The sequence below is a fragment of the Sciurus vulgaris genome, assembly GCF_902686455.1.
Source record: "Sciurus vulgaris genome assembly, chromosome: 5".
In the NCBI taxonomy this organism is placed as follows: Eukaryota; Metazoa; Chordata; class Mammalia; order Rodentia; family Sciuridae; genus Sciurus; species Sciurus vulgaris.
Window position 1 is genome coordinate 163,251,969 of NC_136465.1, and position 10,190 is coordinate 163,262,158.

General features: G+C 40.8%; 1 pseudogene across 1 annotated transcript; it reads left to right on the plus strand.

Moving 5' to 3' along the window:
- The first annotated feature begins 7,221 nt into the window (after window positions 1-7,221).
- On the plus strand, window positions 7,222-9,730 carry LOC306662700 (protein FAM162B-like; annotated as a pseudogene). The gene has a single exon. The product of its transcript is annotated as a protein FAM162B-like (transcript).
- Window positions 9,731-10,190: the final 460 nt, after the last annotated feature.

The following is a 10,190-nucleotide window of genomic DNA, read 5'->3' on the forward strand; positions in this document are numbered from 1 at the left end:
CCAAGGAAGGATAGGATTGACTTGGCTCATTTGTAAAATGAGCACTTTGGACTACTTTATTGCAGTATGAAAAGATCTTGTCTGGAAGACTTGTAAATATCTTTATCTGAAAACATGAAGGGAAAAATGGTGTTTTGCTGATCTGAATTGACACTAGGCCCTGGCTTAGGCCCTGGGTGGGGGTGTCTGTGGTTACACCAGGTAAGCAAGGGACCCTGTGGGAGAGCAAGAGCTTCACAACATGGATGCCCCTGGCTTCAGAGGAACGTGACACAGCCCTGCTGGAGTCCCGGTGGTGCATGCAGAGGCTCTGTTAATGAAATAATCAACTCTTCCGCAATGGACAAGTGGTTAAAAGAAAATTCTACCAAAGAAAATGCAGACTGAAGGTAATGCAGATAATGCAACTATAGGCTAAGTCGCAAGAAATCAGCAGTGTTTGATCAGTTTTTACATTTAAAAAAATTAACAACAGGATTTAGTTCCAACTAATACTTGCAAACAAGGAAATGGTACTAGTCCCAGTCCCAGTCACACTGGAAGACAAAAACAATGACCATCCAATGAGACTTGACAGGAAGAGAGCCCAAAGGAAGCTAAGACCCATTTAAAATACGGATAAACATCCACTACCTTGAACTTTGAAGCTTGCTGTAAAAGACACCCTGCCTTAGGACAGCAGCTGGGCAGAAGAGAGACGTCACACGTGACTCGATCACTCCATCTTTACATCATCTTTTGAAATTTCTATTTGAAGCATAATTTGTAATGAATGCAATGCATAGCCCTGCAGATCAGGGGGCGCGGTGACACCATGCCTCCGACAGCCTGGGCAAGGACTCTGATGGAGATGTCTTAGGCTCTGCTGCCATCTCGTGGCGAGCATGCCGCACATACACCTTTGAGAACAGTGGCAAGCACGCCTCTGAACCAAGGAACTCAACGCATCCAAAGACCCAAGAGTTCAAAGCAAAGAATCTGAACTCTCGTGAAGAGACTTGGCAACTTTCCTGACTCAAACCAGATTCACATCAGGCCATGCAAACTCAGCAGCTGACTTCGCCTCTTTGAATTTGTTGATTCATCATCACCTGCTGATGATATTCCAACATTTGCTGAACTTCAAAAACTCCTCCAGTTCCAAAACACCTGCAGTATTAACCAAATGCCTCCATGCACACTTGACCAGCTTCCAAACCCTACATTTATTATTTATTCCACACAGAGTTGTAAAATCTCAGAGTAGTCCTTGTCTCCATTTCTGTCACATTGTATACACCTCAGTACTTCAGAGCACTTACTGAGTTAGGGCTGTTGTTGTTGGGTTTTTTTTTTGTTTTTTTGTTTTTTTTTTTTTTTTCCTTTAATTTTTTTATTTTGAAACAATTGTAGATTCTCGGGAATGCAAGAGTGAACAGGCAGGGCCTGTGAATAGTTCTCAGTGTCCCCAATGGTGGCATCTTGCCTAAGTAGTAAGGATAAGATCAAAACCAGGAATTGGCATAAGTGCAACCCAGAGTCTATTCCAATTTCAGTTTTATATGCACTTATTTACGTGTGTAGATTGTTTTTATGTCTCCATCATTTCAGAATCCTTTCCTCCTGGTACTACATCTGGAGAAAGACGACTTTCCTTATATGTTGGTGAGAGGAGGCAGAAAGGAAGGAATGAAGGGGGGAGGGAAGAAGGAACTGCGGTCAATCCATCAGGTAACTGATACATTAAAAGCAGGTTACACTGGATTTTCTGGACATGGTAGATCAATGTCAAAGTCCAGCTTTCCACTCAGAAATGCAGTCTTTATTTTTCTAAATTATTTGCTACGTCAATCTGCAGGACCCAAAGGACATCCATACAAATTATTGAATTTCTTGAACCTTTCAACTGCTAGACAGTTAATGAGGCCCTATCAAGCGCATTTTCTTTTTTATTTTTTTGTCTTTTTGCTTAGCTATTCCACAAGTGCTGCTGAGGCCTGGTTTGCTTTGGGCAGTGCCCGCACTTTCTGAGGTTCAGTTTTTCCATCTCAAACATTCTCCCTTTCAGAAAGGGTAATCTAGTAATTCTGTGGTTCTGTGATATCGGAACTTTCTTTTTCTAAAACTACCCCTTTTGTTGCATAATAAACATTTTGCTTGTAACCAAAACACCAAAAAAGTATGAAAAAAATAAAATAAAATCACCATAATCACCATAATCTCATCTGCTGATAACACAGTACTAATATTTTGAAGGATTTACTTTTTTTCAGTCCTTCCTACATCTGTTGATCTAGTTTTAGGCCTACATATACGCAGACAAATTCACACAGAAAGAGAATAGAGGATGCATTCACCTAACTTGGACTCGAGACCCCCACAAGTTGGAGCAATGTGCCTTTCCCAGTTAAAAATACCTTGAAAGATTCCCTTAACTAAGGAAATATTTTTCCTATATTTGTATTCATTCCATCACCCTCATATATTGCTGCTTTATTCAATCATTTCCACATTACTAGACATTTAACCTTTCTCTCTTTTTTTCCTATTATGAACAAACCTGATGTGAACATGTTCCTACAACTAGTGACTCAGTTTCCTCAATGATCTTCACATAAGCCTGTCGTGATGAGTTATATTCCGAAAAGGTGTTAGCTTTTGTGGCAAGTGCAAGTGCACACATTCATTACACCTTTGCTGAAGCAAAAATCATTTTTTTAACTTTTCCCCAAATCCTAAAAGTAAAAAATTCTGCCTTCATGTTTTTGCTTATATTTTTGATAGCTCATAAAGTTTAACTTGTGTGTTTATCAAATAACATCATATTTATCAAATAATGCAGTACTATATTTGTAGTTTGTTCTTTGCCCCATATTTCTATGCTTCTTTTTCTGCTTTCTTACTGATGTCATAGTAATTAAAATGTTACAGACATTAACCCTTGTTATATTTGTTGCAAACTGCTCTCAAATTATATAACTACTATAATTTTCTAAATATTTCTTCCACTTCTTTTATTCATAGAAATCTATTCTCTAGAGTTGATTAAATATTTATGTATTCTGTGCCACTTACAATTTTATTTTTATATTGGAATTTGAAACCTAAGAACTTATATGTATACTAAGGTGAACTATTAGAGTTTCATTTCTTCCTAAATTGCTCCTCAAGTATTTAGAAATCAAGCCTCTGTTCATTTTCCCATTTTTCTTCTTTCTTGATCATAAATCATCAGTCTATTGCAGAGATTATTGGTTGACTTTTAATGCCATATATTTTAAGTACCATGGCTCTATAATATATTTTACTGTCTAGAGGAACAATTGTTTATTACTCATTTTTGACATTTTATGTGGGTAGTACAACTGTTCATTCTTTCAGATACAATGAAAATAATAAAAATCCAGGTGGGCTGGGGTTAGCTCAGTGTAGTACGCTTGCCTAGCATGTGTGAGGCACTGGGTTCGATTCTCAGCACCGCATATAAATAGATTAAATAAAGGTCTATTGACAACTAAAAAATTTTAAAAAATTTTTAAAAGAATCCAGGCCTCAGCCCATGTAGGGAATGTCCCCTAGGCATACTTGGCAGCAGTCACTGAGTCAATGGTGTGAGCAAAGGCCACCATTCAGGCTGGATTGGAACACCATCCAGTGGATTGGGATGTGTGCCCTTGGCCTTAGGAACATCCGTGATAAGGGGAGTTAATGACCTTTTCATTGGTTGATGCAGAAGGGCCTCCCCTCACGTAAGCAGCTGCATAGTCTATGTAACCAAAAGCTTGGTGCACAATAAATGGATTTTGCTTCACCACCACCTGGAGCGAGTAGGTGACGTAGTCGCCCTCATCCCTCCAAGGAAGAAACCCCGTTCAATAAGCCCAGTTAGGGTAAAGAGCCCTCAATGTGAGATTTGTCCTTATTTTTTTTTTATCTTGTCATAAAATTGGGTCCTGGCTGGTTTATTTGCAAGACACTCTCCTTGATGTGCTGAATACTTTTAAAACTTAGTGTGCTGTTATCTCTCACAGAATGAAAAAACCTGACCTTGAGGCTTTCTTATTTGTTTTGTTATGGAAAATTGCAGTTAGTCACTCGGAGTTTATTATAAGAAATTCCCTTCCTTCCTTCCTTCTTCCTTCCTGTTCTTCTTTCCTTCTTTCTCTCAGCTTTCATTTACCAATCTATTCTGCATTTTTAACCAACATCTTAGTTGGTTAAAAAAGGTATTTTAATATCTTCTTGTATACACATATGTGCACACGTACATACAAACATATACACATATTAATGCACGGTACACAGAAAAGCATCCATCTCTATTTTAAATAGCTCGCTGATATATATTTATTTCTTTAAAAATCAAAAAGTACAGAATAAATAAGTTAAACAAAATATAAAGTAAAATCTAACCAGAAAAGCTTTGCTTGGATGAAACACATGTGTAGCATGTTTAAATAAGATCTGGTTCACATGGCCAAGCTGGGCCTATCCTTGGGTCTGGCAAAGCACAGCTGAAGGACAACTTCCGGGCTAACAGAACTGGTTTAAAGACCATAGAGGAAGAGCAAATCCTAGTGCGACGCCAAGGCAATGAGTACATAGGACAACTTCAAGATTGGAGGAAAAGATGTCAATGCTGTGCCAATTGACATTTGGGTGCCAATGGGAAAAATTCTAGGCCTCTCTGAACCTCCATCTCGTCATCTATAAAATGGGGATAATGATCACTCCTAACTCGCAACATTTAATAAGAACTGATGGAGACAGTAATGTGAAAGTACTTCATGCACCACAGAGAGTCAAATGCACTTAAGTTTTTTAAATATGTCTAAACAATTCCTAATATCCCACTGACTTTTTTACTGCTATTCCATATTCAGCTAGTGGAAAAATAATTCCCAGGGTGTTTTTGCTTTTTGTTTTCCTTCCTATACTTGCTGAGTAAAACACCCTCTCCCCTTTGTTTACAATTTTGGGATTTTGCCTCTAAGTCAGAATAAAATGCTGATTTTGTTAAACTATTTGTGTAAGTGATCAGGGTCATATAAAAGTTATTCCAAATCCTCTGGAGCAGTAACTGCCCCTTAATTGAATGTCATCACCAAATGTGACAGCTGTGTTCTGAATTCCTGTCCCAGGTTTTGTTCCATCTTTCAGCTTCTCTCCCTTCTTTCACTTTTGAAATCAAAAGATCTGGCCCTCTTCTTAAAAAAGGAGGGGGAAAGAAATTATACTTGTCAGGTTGCCTGTTGTGGTAAAACAGGCTTAAGTGGGAGGGTGAACTGCTGCAGACGGTCACTCCCCTCTGTGACACTTCCAGGCTGGCTCTGGAACTGCCCCAGTACCAGAGGCTCACTCTCTCATTAGTCAAAGAGCTTTGAAACCCTTGGTCTTGAGTTTCCCCTCAGGACCATCTAAAAATCAACTTAGCAATGCTCGCAGATCCCTGTATAAAAAGCCACAATCATGAACTTTTCATTCAACACTGACTTTAAGAGGACATCCTTGACAGGAACAAGAGACAAACAGATAACTTCCAGAGAGTGCGGTTGGTGCCACAAGAGAGGCCAGAGCATGTGAGAAGGGAAAGGTGCAAAAGAGGTGTCTCTATGGGGACAGACTGAAATTTGGGGAGTTTTCATGGCAGAGATAATACATGGGGTAGGAATACTGTGTGTGGCAGATGCTTAGCAGGTCCCTGGCCTCACCCCACTAGATGCCAGGAGCACACTTCCTCTCAGTTGTGAAAGCCAGAACTGTCCCCAAACATGACCAAAGATCATGGGGCAAAAATTAACCTCTGAGAACCGCTGGTCTAACCCTAGCTCTTCTCTTCCTGACAACAACAAAAAAAAATCAAAGCTCGGAAGCACCAAGAGAGCCCCCAGAGATGATCCATAAGTAAATGGGCACGCACAACTGGATTCACACAAACAGGGGACGTTGGTTTTCCTACCCCGGATGTAAAAGACGTTGAGCCAAGTAAACATCGAGTGACCCTGAAAGGAAAAAGGGAAGACTGAGAACCAGGTGGTGAGGAGGAGAAGGACATCCAGCTTGTTGCTCAAGAGTTGAAAGTAAAAACGTGCTGCTCAGCTGAGCGCCACTAAACAAGCCTCAATGTGACGGTGGCCAGTAGTCATGCAAACCAGGTGAACTGCTCTCCACGCTGGAGGGCTCCAGCAGCCCACCCTGAGACCAGGGTTCAAGTGCAGATTGTTCACTTGGGAGGTAACAGGAAATGTTCTTAGGGACCTGGGGGTGAGGCCAGGAAGGGAAGGTGGGCAAAGCAGGGTGTTTTTCAGGCCATTAGCACTGTTGGCTTAACCCCATAAGGAAGCTCAGGAGAGAATTTGAGTGTGCATTAGAATCACCTAGGGGTCTTGGTAAAGCATGGGTTGGTGGGACCCAAGATCAGCATTTTTTTCTTTTTTTTTTTTTTTTTTGGGGCAAACTCCTGGTAACTGCCTGGGTTACTGGTCTGAGGATCACACTTTGAGTAGCTCTGATACAAAGAGGACCAGCAACCCTCACGTCACCTGGGATCTGGTAAGGAACATGGAACCTCAGGTCCCACTGCAGACCTAAAAAATCAGAATGTGATTTTGAACAAAGCCCAAGTGTTTGGATGCACCCGAAAGCCTAGGAAGCCCTGGGCTAGAACAAACACCTCAGAATCACACCTCAGGAGAGCTAGGGTGGTCTCACACCAACTACTACCAGTCGGGGATTGAGGTCTACCAGGCGGGTATGGTTGGCAGCCCACCCCACCTACCACCCCACTCCACGTCCATCCTTCCCAGCAGTCCTGCGGGCTGCAGAGCAGACACCAAACCTGGCAGAAAACCACCAGCTGGAAGTCGGCCCTCACGGAGCCCAGGGACCTACAAGTGTGTCACCTACCAGATCAGCTGCAGCCTAACAGTGTCCTGGATTGTCCTGAGGTGCGGCATGGAATGGCAAGAGCACATGTTGTGCAGTCACACAGCCCTGGGGCCACGACCTGACTGTCACATCTCAGACACTGATGTCAGAGGTTACTTGACGCTTGTGAGTTTCAGTCTTCCTCTGAAAATGAGGACATCCAAATCTTCCTTTGCCACAACCAGCACAAACTTGTTCCAGCAAGGGGCAAAGGGGGATTAGAAAAATAGAGACACAGATTTTAAAGATGGAGCTGGGATCAGGTGGCGCTCTGCTCTCTGATGGAGATGCAGATCTAGAGAGTTAGGCCAGCAATCTTTATTTATGTATGACTCATTATCAGGTTAAAGACTATGCAAGCTTTAGGGGTGCGGGAGCGACTGCCCACTCGGGAAAAGCACTCAACAAGCGCATCGCCGTCGGGAGCCTCCTGCGCCTGGGCTTGGGCTACGTGGTTCCCTGCGCCCCGGGGGCGCCTCGAGCAGCCTCTCCGGCTCTGTGGTCTCCCTCGCTACTCCAGTAGTGAGAACGGCCGCGGTCCTGATTCCCAAAGTCACGGAAAGGTTCACAGGGTCCTCGCCCAGCACAAGCCTACACAACTGGAGAAGAAAATCCTGGTGTGGACCGGCCGTTTCAAATTGATAGAGGAGATCCTGCCTCGGGTTCCGCCTGGAATGATAGACAATGCAAGAAACAAAGCCCGAGTGAAAGCTTGTTACATAATGATAGTAGGATCACAATTATTGCCTGTTTTGCAGTGATGGCATCAGCCAAAAGGGCTGCAGAAGGGCATGAATCCTTAACAAGTTGGAACTTGGCAAAGAAAGCAAAGTGGCGAAGAAGCTGCATTGGCTGCACAGGAGAAAGCTAAATGACATTCTGACAGGGTGTTCCCTTGAATACCATCATCACCAGAAACAATAAAAGATAGGTAAAATAGAACATTTTAAAAATATGCCATGGTTTTATTTTTGTAGTAAGAAACACAGTCTTTTTTATTCATATTTTTAGCAAACTTTTATTAAAAAAAAATAGTGCACAAAAAACTATATATAGTTTGAAGAGAGTCTCAGAGAACATACTTATATAATCACTGCCCAAGTCAAAAAGTAGAATATCAATAGTACCTCTGAAGCCTTTCTGCTCTTTCTCAAGTTATCACTCCCTAAAAGTAACCATCAGTTCTGATTTTCATCACCACACATTGGTTTTGCCTGTTTTTGAACTTTATATAAATGAAGTCATTAAGTATGCACATGTGTGGATTCTTAACATAATTCATTCCTTTTAATGGTTTTATAATATTTCACTGTATGAATATGCCAATTTACCTGGATATTTGGTCCAGTTTTTGGTTACTGGAGAATGCTAAAATGATCAATTTGTGCGTGTCATTAAAATTAGCTTAAACTAAACCATTAAGGGTTCTTTAAAATCAAAATGGCAGTAGTCTTCAAACTTGTTTGAATAACACTAATTTAACTTTTTAAATTATATATCTCATCCCTGTATATTCTTAATATGGCATCACATTTTAAAATCATAAATGTAAATTTTTATCCTCACAAGGTACTTTTCTTAGAAAAGATTTAGAACGAATGTCTTAAATATCCTAAAAGAAAAAAAAAAAAAAAACCTAGAAAAACTCCAAAGGGACTAGAAGATTGATAATCATAAAATTAAGGGCAGAAACTAATGAAATAAGTAAAAGGTTACAGAAGAACAATGTAACGAAATTTGGCAAATCATTAAGATTAAAAAAAGACAATATTAGAAATGATAAAAGGGATTAAAGTCCACATATGATACATTTCATTAAAGTCCATATTCTAAAGAACATTATGCATTGCTATTCTATTGTGTGCTTCTGGCCAAAATGGGATAATAAGGACTATTATTTACCTCTAGCCTGAAACAACTAAAACATGAGACAAAAATATAGAACTAACAACAGACATCAGGTAGTGAGCAGTGAGTGGAATAAAGGAGTCCTATTATGGTGCCATTTTACTTATAAGGGGTTTTGAAGACTGCAGGACACAGAAGTTAAAGCCAGGATGAGCTTGGAAGTCTGAGTTGGGGACAGAGTTGGGAGGCCAGGACAAGCAGAGTTCACAGAATGCTGTCCCCAGGGGACAGGGTTATACAGGCTGGTAGAGATATGCAGAGGGTCCGTGAGTGTTCAGCTTAGTTGATCACATGTGACCACCTCGAGACCATAAAAACAACCACCTGAAAGGACAAGGGGAAACATATTACCGGTAATTCATGGAGTATCACAGTATTCAGAATGAAACTGCTTTGGGAGTAAAATAAAGGCTGTCCTGTATCTGCCTCACAAAGTTTGAAAGCAAGCCTATAAAAGATCCAGTATTTCCCAAGTAACTTAATTGTATCTCATGAAAAAGCTCAAGAAAACAACTGGGTTGATTCTGTATCTTAATTATGAATTGTGCTGCAAAACATGGGAGAGAAGGAATCTCTTTGGTATATTGATTTCATTTCTCATGGACATATAACCAGAAGCAGGCTCATTATCATTAGCCAAGAGAAATGCAAATCAAAACCACAATGAGATACCATTTCACACTAGTTATAATGGCTATTATCAAAAAGACAAAAAAGTTACAAATGCTGTTAAGGATGTGGAGAAGAGAGAAATCTTATACATTAATTAATGGAATGTAACTTAGCCGTCATTACGGATAGTATGGAAGTTTCTCAAAAAACTGAAAACAAATCTATCATTTGGGTATTAATATTTTATTCTGACAATCTCTGTTCTTTAACTAGAATCTTTAAATCATTAAAAATCACTGTGATTATTGATATTAAAAAAAAAAAAAAAAAAGACTGCAAGCTTTAGTATTCAGGAAAGTTACGGAAACCAGGACTTCTATGTAGCTTTTCCACAGATGTAATCCACGGTTGCAAAGTGCAATGTTAGGAGCTTTGTGTAGCTCTCAAGAAAGTCCATTGTTTAAAGTTACTGTAAAGTGGGCAGCAACAGGAGAAACTGAGCTGGTGAAACATTTGTGATTGTCTGGCATAAGAATTCCTTCCTTCTCCGGAGCTGTGTGCCTGAGGCCAAGGTCAGAGCTGATAGGACTCCTGCTCAGAGCCTCCTCAGGCAGGGCATTGCCGCAGCAGCTAAGCATCCTGTGCCCTTGCACAGAGACATTCCCAGACACCAGGCAGCCACAGCCATGAGGGCATCAGAGACCCCCCAATCTCAGTCACTGCTCTCCCACCCTGTCGCCGCTCTCCACGTTCCTTGATTCCCT